This window comes from Lathyrus oleraceus, chromosome 2 (genome assembly GCF_024323335.1).
Source record: "Lathyrus oleraceus cultivar Zhongwan6 chromosome 2, CAAS_Psat_ZW6_1.0, whole genome shotgun sequence".
NCBI lineage: Eukaryota > Viridiplantae > Streptophyta > Magnoliopsida > Fabales > Fabaceae > Lathyrus > Lathyrus oleraceus.
In genome coordinates this window covers 274592715-274610755 of record NC_066580.1, presented here as the reverse complement: position 1 = coordinate 274610755, position 18041 = coordinate 274592715, and the positions used below count along the sequence as shown (strand labels likewise).

Below are 18041 nucleotides of genomic sequence, written 5' to 3'. Positions count from 1 at the left end.
ATAATTGGTCGATTGGTGCTGGAAGATAAAATATCAATTGGGATATTTTGGTTACTACTAATATTATACATTATATATATTATATGGTACGTGTGGTGGAAAAGGAAAAAGAAGAAGTGGATAAGAAGAGAGGTGGTAGGTAAGAGGAAAGAAGATATATCAGAAAGAAGAAAGAAAGGAAAGAAAAGAAAGAAAGGGAAGAGGAGAAAAAGAGGAAAAGAGGAAAAGAGAAAGAGGAAGAAGACTCATGGGAGAAGAAGAAGATGAAGCCATGGAACCACCATCAACTCATCTTCATCATCACCAACTTCATCTTGTTCTTCTACTAGGTGAGTTCTTAGATAGTTTTAGCCTTTGGGGGAAAATAATCTATATTTGTGGGGTTAGGGTTTGTGCGAATTTGTGATAAACTTGTTGTGTCCATACTCCCTATCCGTGCTATGTAAATTATCTATTATCATTTGTAACGATTAGAGCTCCTTTGTGCTCTAAATGTTGTCAATTGGGACCAATAAAGTAACCAGTGAACTCTGAAGGGATTAATTATGAATAAAGAGACAGACCAATATTAATAATTACAAGAAATGACATTTTTGGTAACATTAATAATTGGTCGATTGGTGCTGGAAGATAAAATATCAATTGGGATATTTTGGTTACTACTTAATATTATACATTATATATTATATGGTACGTGTGGTGGAAAAGGAAAAAGAAGAAGTGGATAAGAAGAGAGGTGGTAGGTAAGAGGAAAGAAGATATATCAGAAAGAAGAAAAGAAAGGAAAGAAAAGAAAGAAAGGGAAGAGGAGAAAAAGAGGAAAAGAGGAAAAGAGAAAGAGGAAGAAGACTCATGGGAGAAGAAGAAGATGAAGCCATGGAACCACCATCAACTCATCTTCATCATCACCAACTTCATCTTGTTCTTCTACTAGGTGAGTTCTTAGATAGTTTTAGCCTTTGGGGGAAAATAATCTATATTTGTGGGGTTAGGGTTTGTGCGAATTTGTGATAAACTTGTTGTGTCCATACTCCCTATCCGTGCTATGTGTTGATATCATGTTGATTGTTGTGGAAAAATCATGTTATGTGAAAATTGTAGGCAAAAATGGTATATGGAAAGGAAAATAAAAGAGGAGTTAATTAAGGAAAGAAGTTAGTGAGAGAATTAATGGAAATTGGAATTTTTCCCATTTTTTAAGGTGTTAACGGTTAACGTATAAGGTAACCGGTTAACGCGCAGCAAAATTCACTTTCTGGGCAAATTCGTGAGTGGTTAACCGGTAAACGGTATAGGTTAACCGGTTAACACTGAAACAGAATTAAATCTTCTGTTTGTGCAGAGTTTGTCACCAGTGGGATTCGAACCCAGGACCTCCTTTGAACTGTACATGCCTTACCACTAGGCTAGAGAGGTCGTTGTTGAATGTTTATGAAATGAATAAATATTAACCTAAATCTTGATTAGGATAGATTAATGAATTAATTGAGTATTATACCTCCGTTTTGGACACGGCCGGATGCGTTAGAAAGATAACGTAAAGGGCTATTATTATTGTTCCATGTTATAAAATATTATGTGATTTATAAATGCCATGAATTTTATCATGATGAAAATTAAATATTGTTGTTATGTGGAAGGTGAAACAACATGATTAAAAACCTTACAAAGATGAGTGAGGAAACCTAGAAGAATAATTTGATTAATAACTTAGAAAGACAATATAGGTTATGGAACATGTGTGATATATGTATAAGAATACGGTATTCATTCGTACGACGCTTATGTGAGGTCGTGGACGAATTATTGCCATGATTGAAAATGAGACGCATTGTATGGAACCTGCCATGTTATTATTTGTGTATTATGGTGAATGAAGTCACCTGTGATTTATGAATTTGTTATGGTTCGTGGAACCAATGTTTTGTGGAACCGATCATGTATTCAGAATGTGTGTTTTTCTGTGGTGGTACACATCTCTTGTGGTATGCTTAGATGAGTAAGCATTGGGATGTGGACCAATGATTCGAGCCTCAAATGGGTTTGAGCCCCAACCATGGCGGACATGGGGAAAGGTGGACACCTATGTGGGTTAGAGTCCCACGGTGAAGATACTCAAAGTGGGTTAGAGTCCCATATGGGTGATGGTTCTTAAAAGTGGGTTAGATTCCCATAGGGGAACCTGATATCCACCGTGAAAGTCGAATCATACGAGCATGCATGAACCGAGGCTGGCTTAGACGTAAGTCTGATCGGGAATTGATGTTTCGTGATCTGAATAATGATCGTGGTTGAGTCATGAGAACTCAGATGCATGTTGCCATACAATTGCGAGATAGTTTCCCCATTGCTCAAGTCTTCCTTCCCTTGTTGACTTGAGTTGGATATGAGTTGAATATCGATTAGAAGAACCTGTAGAGCCGAGTGGACCCATAGGATAGGAGAACTCACTGAGATTATTCACATCTCATTCCATCATTGTTGTTATTTTTCAGGTATTCTTTACAGGTTGGATCTAAGAGAAACTGTTATGGATGTTTCAAGGGTTGTTCATTATGATCTTCCGCTGTGGAGTTGTGTGCAATGTAGATATTATAAAGAGTTCTTATGTTTGATTGTTTAGGCATTATTATAACATGTTCCATTGATGTTTTATATAATCAAATATACATTAGGCACTTATGTTGTGACAGTACCAAAATTTAACACTTGTATGATATTATTCTAGATATATATTATACGGGTTGTTACAGTTCCACTCACAAGAATAAACATAATTACTAATTTACCCTTAATTAAATTGTCATCCCCTAACAATACTCCCTCTATTTTTTTATTATAATTCGCTTTGAGAAAATAAATGTACCAAATTATAAGTCATTTCACAATACCAATAAATCATTAATATTATTTTTCTTATTATACGCTTGAGAATTTATTACTCTCTCTTCTTCCCTTTCTTTAAGTTTATCTTTATAATACCATTAATAAAAGATAATTTTATAATATTTCATAATTTCTCTTTATCACACAACAATGATTACATTTTTTTAATATAAACGAAAATGTCAAAACGACTTCTAATAAAAAAGAGAGGTAGTATTAAGTAACTAGTGCAAGATTAATTTTTTTTTATTAAAAGAATTAAACGTGCCTAGATTTTCTTTGTCACTGACTTATATTTAAGACTATACATATTAGAAGATTTTTTTTCTGATAAATAAGGTCGGAGGGAGTATGTATTTTCCTAGTGTACATAACAAATTATCACATCCTTCGTATATGTACTTCTTTCTTGAGCTAGCAATAATTGTTCATCTTAAATCTTTTCTGAATTAAATATAGGGTTGCTCGGTCATGGTGTATCAATTGTGACCATATAAACCAACAAAAGGAAATGAAATTTAAGAATATGCATATGATGGAATTAGTTTTCAGATACCTATAAGCATAATCATGACTGTGTTAAATTTTTAGAAGTCCTATGTAGGTTAGCCGTGGTTTATATGTGGAAAAATAAATAGAAACCCTAATTTGCCAGGGTTTAACCATGAGAAATATTTTACAAGGCGATGCATGCCTTCAAAGACAACCATCAGCACAACGATTGCGTGTGAACATTTTTCTATCATATACTTCTTTTTGTAAAATAATTTATATGATATATTTGAACAAGGAGAAATAAAAAATATTATAGAAATTAAGCTACTAGGTATGTTTCTCAAATGATTTCAGATTTAACCAAAAATAAAACAATCAATGGCCCATGCAGGTCTAAAACCTGCGATCTTCGCGTAATTAGCACGACGCTCTAACCAACTGAGCTTATGGGTCATGCGTGTATATTGTCTAAAATACTAATTTAATAGTTTCTTTTAAAGAAAGAAGTAGAAAATATTTATACAAGTGTATTGATGTGTTACCCTTATCGTCTTCTTCTACAATATCTAACTTTTCATAATTTCAATCTTATGTTAGAATTGAATGTGGCCTAGAAGGATGCAAAGAAAGCTAAGGTGATAGAGGAAACAATGAGAAAATCTCACAATAGGTTGAAAATACACTATAATAGGAAAGCAAGTACTTGAATTTCAACAACAACAATGTATTTGTTAGGTTCAGTCATATGAGTGAGGTTAGTCAGGCGCTGAAAATATGAAAATACTAGGGTGTGGTTGTTATGTGGAGATTAATTTATAAGGTATTAGAACTGATTAGGCTATTTGGTAGCTTAAAATCGATTTATGAGGCATTAGAAATTGTTTTAGGGATGTAAAAGTCATAAATTTTCGAAGCGTTATAGAAATCAATTTTTAGGTTGTAAGACATTTATTTTTAGGTGAGCATGAGATAATAGTAAGACTTAAGAATAAATGGGTGATAAATAATGAAGTGTAATTAGACTTAATTAGGTTAGTTAATGGATGTATATAATAATTAAGTCATTTAAGATAAAGCTTGATTAATCTCGATATTAGTGTTATGTTTGAAAATATTGTTTCGTGTAATCATATTTTTTTAACGATAAAATTAAACTATTATGACATGTGAATCACGGTATGTGTCAAGTTTCAATATCAGATGAGTGTTATTTGACAATGATGTTATTAAATAAGGACTTTCTAAGTTCCATATAGATGACATGCCAAAGGAAACATGTCGTGATAGAATTGGAGAAAACACCCTAATGGACTTATGGGAATTTAGTAGAAAGGTCTTACATGAAATAAGGGGCGTCGCTAAGGAGTTTAGAGGCGTACTCTTCAACTTCCCAACTGTTATCCACAATTAACTAGTTTTCACTGTCATTACCTTTTGTAAAGTTCAATGAGACGGATAAGAAGGGTCATCATATTAATGAATGAATCTGATGAAGACATAACATAAGAAACACTAATTATACAATTCATTTTATTATGTCATTCTCTTGAGGAAATGATAATAAAAACATATTCAAATGACCATTTTCTAGTCATTGACTTTTTTGAAGGGTTGATCAAATCATGTTCTTGGTTGGCCATGTGATAGCCTATAAAGACCTTCTTTCATGTACGGCCGCTAATTATTATATCATAATAACATTGTTCATCCTAATCAAATAGTACTTCGGCCATAATTATAAACAAAGAAAATACAACTTTCACGTTTATTAAGAATGGTAGTTAATATATTTAATTTTCTTGATTCCACTAACAAGAATAAACATAATTACTAATTTACCCTTAATTAAATTGTCATCCCCTAACAATACTCCCTCTATTTTTTTTTATAATTCGCTTTGAGAAAATAAATGTACCAAATTATAAGTCATTTCACAATACCAATAAATCATTAATATTATTTTTCTTATTATACGCTTGAGAATTTATTACTCTCTCTTCTTCCCTTTCTTTAAGTTTATCTTTATAATACCATTAATAAAAGATAATTTTATAATATTTCATAATTTCTCTTTATCATACAACAATGATTACATTTTTTTAATATAAACGAAAATGTCAAAACGACTTCTAATAAAAAAAAGAGGTAGTATTAAGTAACTAGTGCAAGATTAATTTTTTTTATTAAAAGAATTAAACGTGCCTAGATTTTCTTTGTCACTGACTTATATTTAAGACTAAACATATTAGAAGATTTTTTTCTGATAAATAAGGTCGGAGGGAGTATGTATTTTCCTAGTGTACATAACAAATTATCACATCCTTCGTATAGGTACTTCTTTCTTGAGCTAGCAATAATTGTTCATCTTAAATCTTTTCTGAATTAAATATAGGGTTGCTCGGTCATGGTGTATCAATTGTGACCATATAAACCAACAAAAGGAAATGAAATTTAAGAATATGCATATGATGGAATTAGTTTTCAGATACCTATAAGCATAATCATGACTGTGTTAAATTTTTAGAAGTCCTATGTAGGTTAGCCGCGGTTTATATGTGGAAAAATAAATAGAAACCCTAATTTGCCAGGGTTTAACCATGAGAAATATTTTACAAGGCGATGCATGCCTTCAAAGACAACCATCAGCACAACGATTGCGTGTGAACATTTTTCTATCATATACTTCTTTTTGTAAAGTAATTTATATGATATATTTGAACAAGGAGAAATAAAAAATATTATAGAAATTAAGCTACTAGGTATGTTTCTCAAATGATTTCAGATTTAACCAAAAATAAAACAATCAATGGCCCATGCAGGTCTCAAACCTGAGACCTTCGCGTTATTAGCACGACGCTCTAACCAACTGAGCTAATGGGCCATGCGTGTATATTGTCTAAAATACTAATTTAATAGTTTCTTTTAAAGAAAGAAGTAGAAAATATTTATACAAGTGTATTGATGTGTTACCCTTATCGTCTTCTTCTACAATATCTAACTTTTCATAATTTCAATCTTATGTTAGAATTGAATATGGCCTAGAAGGATGCAAAGAAAGCTAAGGTGATAGAGGAAACAATGAGAAAATCTCACAATAGGTTGAAAATACACTATAATAGGAAAGCAAGTACTTGAATTTCAACAACAACAATGTATTTGTTAGGTTCAGTCATATGAGTGAGGTTAGTCAGGCGCTGAAAATATGAAAATACTAGGGTGTGGTTGTTATGTGGAGATTAATTTATAAGGTATTATAACTGATTAGGCTATTTGGTAGCTAAAAATCGATTTATGAGGCATTAGAAATTGTTTTAGGGATGTAAAAGTCATAAATTTTCGAAGCGTTATAGAAATCAATTTTAGGTTGTAAGACATTTATTTTTAGGTGAGCATGAGATAATAGTAACACTTAAGAATAAATGGGTGATAAATAATGAAGTGTAATTAGACTTAATTAGGTTAGTTAATGGATGTATATAATAATTAAGTCATTTAAGATAAAGCTTGATTAATCTCGATATTAGTGTTATGTTTGAAAATATTGTTTCGTGTAATCATATTTTGTTAACGATAAAATTAAACTATTATGACATGTGAATCACGGTATGTGTCAAGTTTCAATATCAGATGAGTGTTATTTGACAATGATGTTATTAAATAAGGTCTTTCTAAGTTCCATATAGATGACATGCCAAAGAAACATGTCGTGATAGAATTGGAGAAAACACCCTAATGGACTTATGGGAATTTAGTAGAAAGGTCTTACATGAAATAAGGGGCATCGCTAAGGAGTTTAGAGGCGTACTCTTCAACTTCCTAACTGTTATCCACAATTAACTAGTTCTCACTGTCATTACCTTTTGTAAAGTTCAATGAGACGGATAAGAAGGGTCATCATATTAATGAATGAATCTGATGAAGACATAACATAAGAAACACTAATTATACAATTCATTTTATTATGTCATTCTCTTGAGGAAATGATAATAAAAACATATTCAAATGACCATTTTCTAGTCATTGACTTTTTTGAAGGGTTGATCAAATCATGTTCTTGGTTGGCCATGTGATAGCCTATAAAGACCTTCTTTCATGTACGACCGCTAATTATTATATCATAATAACATTGTTCATCCTAATCAAATAGTACTTCGGCCATAATTATAAACAAAGAAAATACAACTTTCACGTTTATTAAGAATGGTAGTTAATATATTTAATTTTCTTGATTCCACTAACAAGAATAAACATAATTACTAATTTACCCTTAATTAAATTGTCATCCCCTAACAATACTCCCTCTATTTTTTTTATTATAAGTCGCTTTGAGAAAATAAATGTACCAAATTATAAGTCATTTCACAATACCAAGAAATCATTAATATTATTTTTCTTATTATACGCTTGAGAATTTATTACTCTCTCTTCTTCCCTTTCTTTAAGTTTATCTTTATAATACCATTAATAAAAGATAATTTTATAATATTTCATAATTTCTCTTTATCATACAACAATGATTACATTTTTTTAATATAAACGAAAATGTCAAAACGACTTCTAAAAAAAAAAGAGGTAGTATTAAGTAACTAGTGCAAGATTAATTTTTTTTATTAAAAGAATTAAACGTGCCTAGATTTTCTTTGTCACTGACTTATATTTAAGACTAAACATATTAGAAGATTTTTTTCTGAGAAATAAGGTCGGAGGGAGTATGTATTTTCCTAGTGTACATAACAAATTATCACATCCTTCGTATAGGTACTTCTTTCTTGAGCTAGCAATAATTGTTCATCTTAAATCTTTTCTGAATTAAATATAGGGTTGCTCGGTCATGGTGTATCAATTGTGACCATATAAACCAACAAAAGGAAATGAAATTTAAGAATTGCATATGATGGAATTAGTTTTCAGATACCTATAAGCATAATCATGACTGTGTTAAATTTTTAGAAGTCCTATGTAGGTTAGCCGCGTTTATATGTGGAAAAATAAATAGAAACCCTAATTTGCCAGGGTTTAACCATGAGAAATATTTTACAAGGCGATGCATGCCTTCAAAGACAACCATCAGCACAACGATTGCGTGTGAACATTTTTCTATCATATACTTCTTTTTGTAAAGTAATTTATATGATATATTTGAACAAGGAGAAATAAAAAATATTATAGAAATTAAGCTACTAGGTATGTTTCTCAAATGATTTCAGATTTAACCAAAAATAAAACAATCAATGGCCCATGCAGGTCTCAAACCTGAGACCTTCGCGTTATTAGCACGACGCTCTAACCAACTGAGCTAATGGGTCATGCATGTATATTGTCTAAAATACTAATTTAATAGTTTCTTTTAAAGAAAGAAGTAGAAAATATTTATACAAGTGTATTGATGTGTTACCCTTATCGTCTTCTTCTACAATATCTAACTTTTCATAATTTCAATCTTATGTTAGAATTGAATATGGCCTAGAAGGATGCAAAGAAAGCTAAGGTGATAGAGGAAACAATGAGAAAATCTCACAATAGGTTGAAAATACACTATAAGAGGAAAGCAAGTACTTGAATTTCAACAACAACAATGTATTTGTTAGGTTCAGTCATATGAGTGAGGTTAGTCAGGCGCTGAAAATATGAAAATACTAGGGTGTGGTTGTTATGTGGAGATTAATTTATAAGGTATTAGAACTGATTAGGCTATTTGGTAGCTTAAAATCGATTTATGAGGCATTAGAAATTGTTTTAGGGATGTAAAAGTCATAAATTTTCGAAGCGTTATAGAAATCAATTTTTAGGTTGTAAGACATTTATTTTTAGGTGAGCATGAGATAATAGTAACACTTAAGAATAAATGGGTGATAAATAATGAAGTGTAATTGGACTTAATTAGGTTAGTTAATGGATGTATATAATAATTAAGTCATTTAAGATAAAGCTTGATTAATCTCGATATTAGTGTTATGTTTGAAAATATTGTTTCGTGTAATCATATTTTTTTAACGATAAAATTAAACTATTGAGACATGTGAATCACGGTATGTGTCAAGTTTCAATATCAGATGAGTGTTATTTGACAATGATGTTATTAAATAAGGACTTTCTAAGTTCCATATAGATGACATGCCAAAGGAAACATGTCGTGATAGAATTGGAGAAAACACCCTAATGGACTTATGGGAATTTAGTAGAAAGGTCTTACATGAAATAAGGGGCGTCGCTAAGGAGTTTAGAGGCGTACTCTTCAACTTCCCAACTGTTATCCACAATTAACTAGTTCTCACTGTCATTACCTTTTGTAAAGTTCAATGAGACGGATAAGAAGGGTCATCATATTAATGAATGAATCTGATGAAGACATAACATAAGAAACACTAATTATACAATTCATTTTATTATGTCATTCTCTTGAGGAAATGATAATAAAAACATATTCAAATGACCATTTTCTAGTCATTGACTTTTTTGAAGGGTTGATCAAATCATGTTCTTGGTTGGCCATGTGATAGCCTATAAAGACCTTCTTTCATGTACGGCCGCTAATTATTATATCATAATAACATTGTTCATCCTAATCAAATAGTACTTCGGCCATAATTATAAACAAAGAAAATACAACTTTCACGTTTATTAAGAATGGTAGTTAATATATTTAATTTTCTTGATTCCACTAACAAGAATAAACATAATTACTAATTTACCCTTAATTAAATTGTCATCCCCTAACAATACTCCCTCTATTTTTTTATTATAATTCGCTTTGAGAAAATAAATGTACCAAATTATAAGTCATTTCACAATACCAAGAAATCATTAATATTATTTTTCTTATTATACGCTTGAGAATTTATTATCTCTCTCTCTTCCCTTTCTTTAAGTTTATCTTTATAATACCATTAATAAAAGATAATTTTATAATATTTCATAATTTCTCTTTATCATACAACAATGATTACATTTTTTTAATATAAACGAAAATGTCAAAACGACTTCTAATAAAAAAAAGAGGTAGTATTAAGTAACTAGTGCAAGATTAATTTTTTTTATTAAAAGAATTAAACGTGCCTAGATTTTCTTTGTCACTGACTTATATTTAAGACTAAACATATTAGAAGATTTTTTTCTGAGAAATAAGGTCGGAGGGAGTATGTATTTCCTAGTGTACATAACAAATTATCACATCCTTCGTATAGGTACTTCTTTCTTGAGCTAGCAATAATTGTTCATCTTAAATCTTTTCTGAATTAAATATAGGGTTGCTCGGTCATGGTGTATCAATTGTGACCATATAAACCAACAAAAGGAAATGAAATTTAAGAATATTCATATGATGGAATTAGTTTTTAGATACCTATAAGCATAATCATGACTGTGTTAAATTTTTAGAAGTCCTATGTAGGTTAGCCGCGGTTTATATGTGGAAAAATAAAGAGAAACCCTAATTTGCCAGGGTTTAACCATGAGAAATATTTTACAAGGCGATGCATGCCTTCAAAGACAACCATCAGCACAACGATTGCGTGTGAACATTTTTCTATCATATACTTCTTTTTGTAAAGTAATTTATATGATATATTTGAACAAGGAGAAATAAAAAATATTATAGAAATTAAGCTACTAGGTATGTTTCTCAAATGATTTCAGATTTAACCAAAAATAAAACAATCAATGGCCCATGCAGGTCTCAAACCTGAGACCTTTGCGTTATTAGCACGACGCTCTAACCAACTGAGCTAATGGGCCATGCGTGTATATTGTCTAAAATACTAATTTAATAGTTTCTTTTAAAGAAAGAAGTAGAAAATATTTATACAAGTGTATTGATGTGTTACCCTTATCGTCTTCTTCTACAATATCTAACTTTTCATAATTTCAATCTTATGTTAGAATTGAATATGGCCTAGAAGGATGCAAAGAAAGCTAAGGTGATAGAGGAAACAATGAGAAAATCTCACAATAGGTTGAAAATACACTATAACAGGAAAGCAAGTACTTGAATTTCAACAACAACAATGTATTTGTTAGGTTCAGTCATATGAGTGAGGTTAGTCAGGCGCTGAAAATATGAAAATACTAGGGTGTGGTTGTTATGTGGAGATTAATTTATAAGGTATTAGAACTGATTAGGCTATTTGGTAGCTAAAAATCGATTTATGAGGCATTAGAAATTGTTTTAGGGATGTAAAAGTCATAAATTTTCGAAGCGTTATAGAAATCAATTTTTAGGTTGTAAGACATTTATTTTTAGGTGAGCATGAGATAATAGTAACACTTAAGAATAAATGGGTGATAAATAATGAAGTGTAATTAGACTTAATTAGGTTAGTTAATGGATGTATATAATAATTAAGTCATTTAAGATAAAGCTTGATTAATCTCGATATTAGTGTTATGTTTGAAAATATTGTTTCGTGTAATCATATTTTTTTAACGATAAAATTAAACTATTATGACATGTGAATCACGGTATGTGTCAAGTTTCAATATCAGATGAGTGTTATTTGACAATGATGTTATTAAATAAGGTCTTTCTAAGTTCCATATAGATGACATGCCAAAAGAAACATGTCGTGATAGAATTGGAGAAAACACCCTAATGGACTTATGGGAATTTAGTAGAAAGGTCTTACATGAAATAAGGGGCATCGCTAAGGAGTTTAGAGGCGTACTCTTCAACTTCCCAACTGTTATCCACAATTAACTAGTTCTCACTGTCATTACCTTTTGTAAAGTTCAATGAGACGGATAAGAAGGGTCATCATATTAATGAATGAATCTGATGAAGACATAACATAAGAAACACTAATTATACAATTCATTTTATTATGTCATTCTCTTGAGGAAATGATAATAAAAACATATTCAAATGACCATTTTCTAGTCATTGACTTTTTTGAAGGGTTGATCAAATCATGTTCTTGGTTGGCCATGTGATAGCCTATAAAGACCTTCTTTCATGTACAACCGCTAATTATTATATCATAATAACATTGTTCATCCTAATCAAATAGTACTTCGGCCATAATTATAAACAAAGAAAATACAACTTTCACGTTTATTAAGAATGGTAGTTAATATATTTAATTTTCTTGATTCCACTAACAAGAATAAACATAATTACTAATTTACCCTTAATTAAATTGTCATCCCCTAACAATACTCCCTCTATTTTTTTATTATAAGTCGCTTTGAGAAAATAAATGTACCAAATTATAAGTCATTTCACAATACCAAGAAATCATTAATATTATTTTTCTTATTATACGCTTGAGAATTTATTACTCTCTCTTCTTCCCTTTCTTTAAGTTTATCTTTATAATACCATTAATAAAAGATAATTTTATAATATTTCATAATTTCTCTTTATCATACAACAATGATTACATTTTTTTAATATAAACGAAAATGTCAAAACGACTTCTAATAAAAAAAAGAGGTAGTATTAAGTAACTAGTGCAAGATTAATTTTTTTTATTAAAAGAATTAAACGTGCCTAGATTTTCTTTGTCACTGACTTATATTTAAGACTAAACATATTAGAAGATTTTTTTCTGATAAATAAGGTCGGAGGGAGTATGTATTTTCCTAGTGTACATAACAAATTATCACATCCTTCGTATAGGTACTTCTTTCTTGAGCTAGCAATAATTGTTCATCTTAAATCTTTTCTGAATTAAATATAGGGTTGCTCGGTCATGGTGTATCAATTGTGACCATATAAACCAACAAAAGGAAATGAAATTTAAGAATTTGCATATGATGGAATTAGTTTTCAGATACCTATAAGCATAATCATGACTGTGTTAAATTTTTAGAAGTCCTATGTAGGTTAGCCGCCGTTTATATGTGGAAAAATAAATAGAAACCCTAATTTGCCAGGGTTTAACCATGAGAAATATTTTACAAGGCGATGCATGCCTTCAAAGACAACCATCAGCACAACGATTGCGTGTGAACATTTTTCTATCATATACTTCTTTTTGTAAAGTAATTTATATGATATATTTGAACAAGGAGAAATAAAAAATATTATAGAAATTAAGCTACTAGGTATGTTTCTCAAATGATTTCAGATTTAACCAAAAATAAAACAATCAATGGCCCATGCAGGTCTCAAACCTGAGACCTTCGCGTTATTAGCACGACGCTCTAACCAACTGAGCTAATGGGTCATGCGTGTATATTGTCTAAAATACTAATTTAATAGTTTCTTTTAAAGAAAGAAGTAGAAAATATTTATACAAGTGTATTGATGTGTTACCCTTATCGTCTTCTTCTACAATATCTAACTTTTCATAATTTCAATCTTATGTTAGAATTGAATGTGGCCTAGAAGGATGCAAAGAAAGCTAAGGTGATAGAGGAAACAATGAGAAAATCTCACAATAGGTTGAAAATACACTATAATAGGAAAGCAAGTACTTGAATTTCAACAACAACAATGTATTTGTTAGGTTCAGTCATATGAGTGAGGTTAGTCAGGCGCTGAAAATATGAAAATACTAGGGTGTGGTTGTTATGTGGAGATTAATTTATAAGGTATTAGAACTGATTAGGCTATTTGGTAGCTTAAAATCGATTTATGAGGCATTAGAAATTGTTTTAGGGATGTAAAAGTCATAAATTTTCGAAGCGTTATAGAAATCAATTTTTAGGTTGTAAGACATTTATTTTTAGGTGAGCATGAGATAATAGTAAGACTTAAGAATAAATGGGTGATAAATAATGAAGTGTAATTAGACTTAATTAGGTTAGTTAATGGATGTATATAATAATTAAGTCATTTAAGATAAAGCTTGATTAATCTCGATATTAGTGTTATGTTTGAAAATATTGTTTCGTGTAATCATATTTTTTTAACGATAAAATTAAACTATTATGACATGTGAATCACGGTATGTGTCAAGTTTCAATATCAGATGAGTGTTATTTGACAATGATGTTATTAAATAAGGACTTTCTAAGTTCCATATAGATGACATGCCAAAGGAAACATGTCGTGATAGAATTGGAGAAAACACCCTAATGGACTTATGGGAATTTAGTAGAAAGGTCTTACATGAAATAAGGGGCGTCGCTAAGGAGTTTAGAGGCGTACTCTTCAACTTCCCAACTGTTATCCACAATTAACTAGTTTTCACTGTCATTACCTTTTGTAAAGTTCAATGAGACGGATAAGAAGGGTCATCATATTAATGAATGAATCTGATGAAGACATAACATAAGAAACACTAATTATACAATTCATTTTATTATGTCATTCTCTTGAGGAAATGATAATAAAAACATATTCAAATGACCATTTTCTAGTCATTGACTTTTTTGAAGGGTTGATCAAATCATGTTCTTGGTTGGCCATGTGATAGCCTATAAAGACCTTCTTTCATGTACGGCCGCTAATTATTATATCATAATAACATTGTTCATCCTAATCAAATAGTACTTCGGCCATAATTATAAACAAAGAAAATACAACTTTCACGTTTATTAAGAATGGTAGTTAATATATTTAATTTTCTTGATTCCACTAACAAGAATAAACATAATTACTAATTTACCCTTAATTAAATTGTCATCCCCTAACAATACTCCCTCTATTTTTTTATTATAATTCGCTTTGAGAAAATAAATGTACCAAATTATAAGTCATTTCACAATACCAATAAATCATTAATATTATTTTTCTTATTATACGCTTGAGAATTTATTACTCTCTCTTCTTCCCTTTCTTTAAGTTTATCTTTATAATACCATTAATAAAAGATAATTTTATAATATTTCATAATTTCTCTTTATCACACAACAATGATTACATTTTTTTAATATAAACGAAAATGTCAAAACGACTTCTAATAAAAAAAAGAGGTAGTATTAAGTAACTAGTGCAAGATTAATTTTTTTTTATTAAAAGAATTAAACGTGCCTAGATTTTCTTTGTCACTGACTTATATTTAAGACTAAACATATTAGAAGATTTTTTTTCTGATAAATAAGGTCGGAGGGAGTATGTATTTTCCTAGTGTACATAACAAATTATCACATCCTTCGTATAGGTACTTCTTTCTTGAGCTAGCAATAATTGTTCATCTTAAATCTTTTCTGAATTAAATATAGGGTTGCTCGGTCATGGTGTATCAATTGTGACCATATAAACCAACAAAAGGAAATGAAATTTAAGAATATGCATATGATGGAATTAGTTTTCAGATACCTATAAGCATAATCATGACTGTGTTAAATTTTTAGAAGTCCTATGTAGGTTAGCCGCGGTTTATATGTGGAAAAATAAATAGAAACCCTAATTTGCCAGGGTTTAACCATGAGAAATATTTTACAAGGCGATGCATGCCTTCAAAGACAACCATCAGCACAACGATTGCGTGTGAACATTTTTCTATCATATACTTCTTTTTGTAAAGTAATTTATATGATATATTTGAACAAGGAGAAATAAAAAATATTATAGAAATTAAGCTACTAGGTATGTTTCTCAAATGATTTCAGATTTAACCAAAAATAAAACAATCAATGGCCCATGCAGGTCTCAAACCTACGACCTTCGCGTTATTAGCACGACGCTCTAACCAACTGAGCTAATGGGCCATGCGTGTATATTGTCTAAAATACTAATTTAATAGTTTCTTTTAAAGAAAGAAGTAGAAAATATTTATACAAGTGTATTGATGTGTTACCCTTATCGTCTTCTTCTACAATATCTAACTTTTCATAATTTCAATCTTATGTTAGAATTGAATGTGGCCTAGAAGGATGCAAAGAAAGCTAAGGTGATAGAGGAAACAATGAGAAAATCTCACAATAGGTTGAAAATACACTATAATAGGAAAGCAAGTACTTGAATTTCAACAACAACAATGTATTTGTTAGGTTCAGTCATATGAGTGAGGTTAGTCAGGCGCTGAAAATATGAAAATACTAGGGTGTGGTTGTTATGTGGAGATTAATTTATAAGGTATTAGAACTGATTAGGCTATTTGGTAGCTTAAAATCGATTTATGAGGCATTAGAAATTGTTTTAGGGATGTAAAAGTCATAAATTTTCGAAGCGTTATAGAAATCAATTTTTAGGTTGTAAGACATTTATTTTTAGGTGAGCATGAGATAATAGTAACACTTAAGAATAAATGGGTGATAAATAATGAAGTGTAATTAGACTTAATTAGGTTAGTTAATGGATGTATATAATAATTAAGTCATTTAAGATAAAGCTTGATTAATCTCGATATTAGTGTTATGTTTGAAAATATTGTTTCGTGTAATCATATTTTTTTAACGATAAAATTAAACTATTATGACATGTGAATCACGGTATGTGTCAAGTTTCAATATCAGATGAGTGTTATTTGACAATGATGTTATTAAATAAGGTCTTTCTAAGTTCCATATAGATGACATGCCAAAGGAAACATGTCGTGATAGAATTGGAGAAAACACCCTAATGGACTTATGGGAATTTAGTAGAAAGGTCTTACATGAAATAAGGGGCATCGCTAAGGAGTTTAGAGGCGTACTCTTCAACTTCCCAACTGTTATCCACAATTAACTAGTTTTCACTGTCATTACCTTTTGTAAAGTTCAATGAGACGGATAAGAAGGGTCATCATATTAATGAATGAATCTGATGAAGACATAACATAAGAAACACTAATTATACAATTCATTTTATTATGTCATTCTCTTGAGGAAATGATAATAAAAACATATTCAAATGACCATTTTCTAGTCATTGACTTTTTTGAAGGGTTGATCAAATCATGTTCTTGGTTGGCCATGTGATAGCCTATAAAGACCTTCTTTCATGTACGGCCGCTAATTATTATATCATAATAACATTGTTCATCCTAATCAAATAGTACTTCGGCCATAATTATAAACAAAGAAAATACAACTTTCACGTTTATTAAGAATGGTAGTTAATATATTTAATTTTCTTGATTCCACTCACAAGAATAAACATAATTACTAATTTACCCTTAATTAAATTGTCATCCCCTAACAATACTCCCTCTATTTTTTTATTATAATTCGCTTTGAGAAAATAAATGTACCAAATTATAAGTCATTTCACAATACCAATAAATCATTAATATTATTTTTCTTATTATACGCTTGAGAATTTATTACTCTCTCTTCTTCCCTTTCTTTAAGTTTATCTTTATAATACCATTAATAAAAGATAATTTTATAATATTTCATAATTTCTCTTTATCACACAACAATGATTACATTTTTTTAATATAAACGAAAATGTCAAAACGACTTCTAATAAAAAAAGAGGTAGTATTAAGTAACTAGTGCAAGATTAATTTTTTTTTATTAAAAGAATTAAACGTGCCTAGATTTTCTTTGTCACTGACTTATATTTAAGACTAAACATATTAGAAGATTTTTTTTCTGATAAATAAGGTCGGAGGGAGTATGTATTTTCCTAGTGTACATAACAAATTATCACATCCTTCGTATAGGTACTTCTTTCTTGAGCTAGCAATAATTGTTCATCTTAAATCTTTTCTGAATTAAATATAGGGTTGCTCGGTCATGGTGTATCAATTGTGACCATATAAACCAACAAAAGGAAATGAAATTTAAGAATATGCATATGATGGAATTAGTTTTCAGATACCTATAAGCATAATCATGACTGTGTTAAA

At 30.1% G+C, this 18041-nt stretch overlaps 5 non-coding genes across 5 annotated transcripts; all 5 read right to left on the bottom strand.

Moving 5' to 3' along the window:
- Positions 1–6188: 6188 nt before the first annotated feature.
- Positions 6189–6262, bottom strand: TRNAI-AAU (transfer RNA isoleucine (anticodon AAU)). Its single transcript has one exon. It is a non-coding gene; the product is annotated as a tRNA-Ile (tRNA).
- Positions 6263–8613: 2351 nt separating this feature from the next.
- Positions 8614–8687, bottom strand: TRNAI-AAU (transfer RNA isoleucine (anticodon AAU)). The gene has a single exon. It is a non-coding gene; the product is annotated as a tRNA-Ile (tRNA).
- A 2354-nt stretch (positions 8688–11041) lies between these two features.
- Positions 11042–11115, bottom strand: TRNAI-AAU (transfer RNA isoleucine (anticodon AAU)). The gene has a single exon. It is a non-coding gene; the product is annotated as a tRNA-Ile (tRNA).
- Positions 11116–13470: 2355 nt separating this feature from the next.
- TRNAI-AAU (transfer RNA isoleucine (anticodon AAU)) lies at positions 13471–13544 on the bottom strand. Its single transcript has one exon. It is a non-coding gene; the product is annotated as a tRNA-Ile (tRNA).
- A 2357-nt stretch (positions 13545–15901) lies between these two features.
- TRNAI-AAU (transfer RNA isoleucine (anticodon AAU)) lies at positions 15902–15975 on the bottom strand. Its single transcript has one exon. It is a non-coding gene; the product is annotated as a tRNA-Ile (tRNA).
- Positions 15976–18041: the final 2066 nt, after the last annotated feature.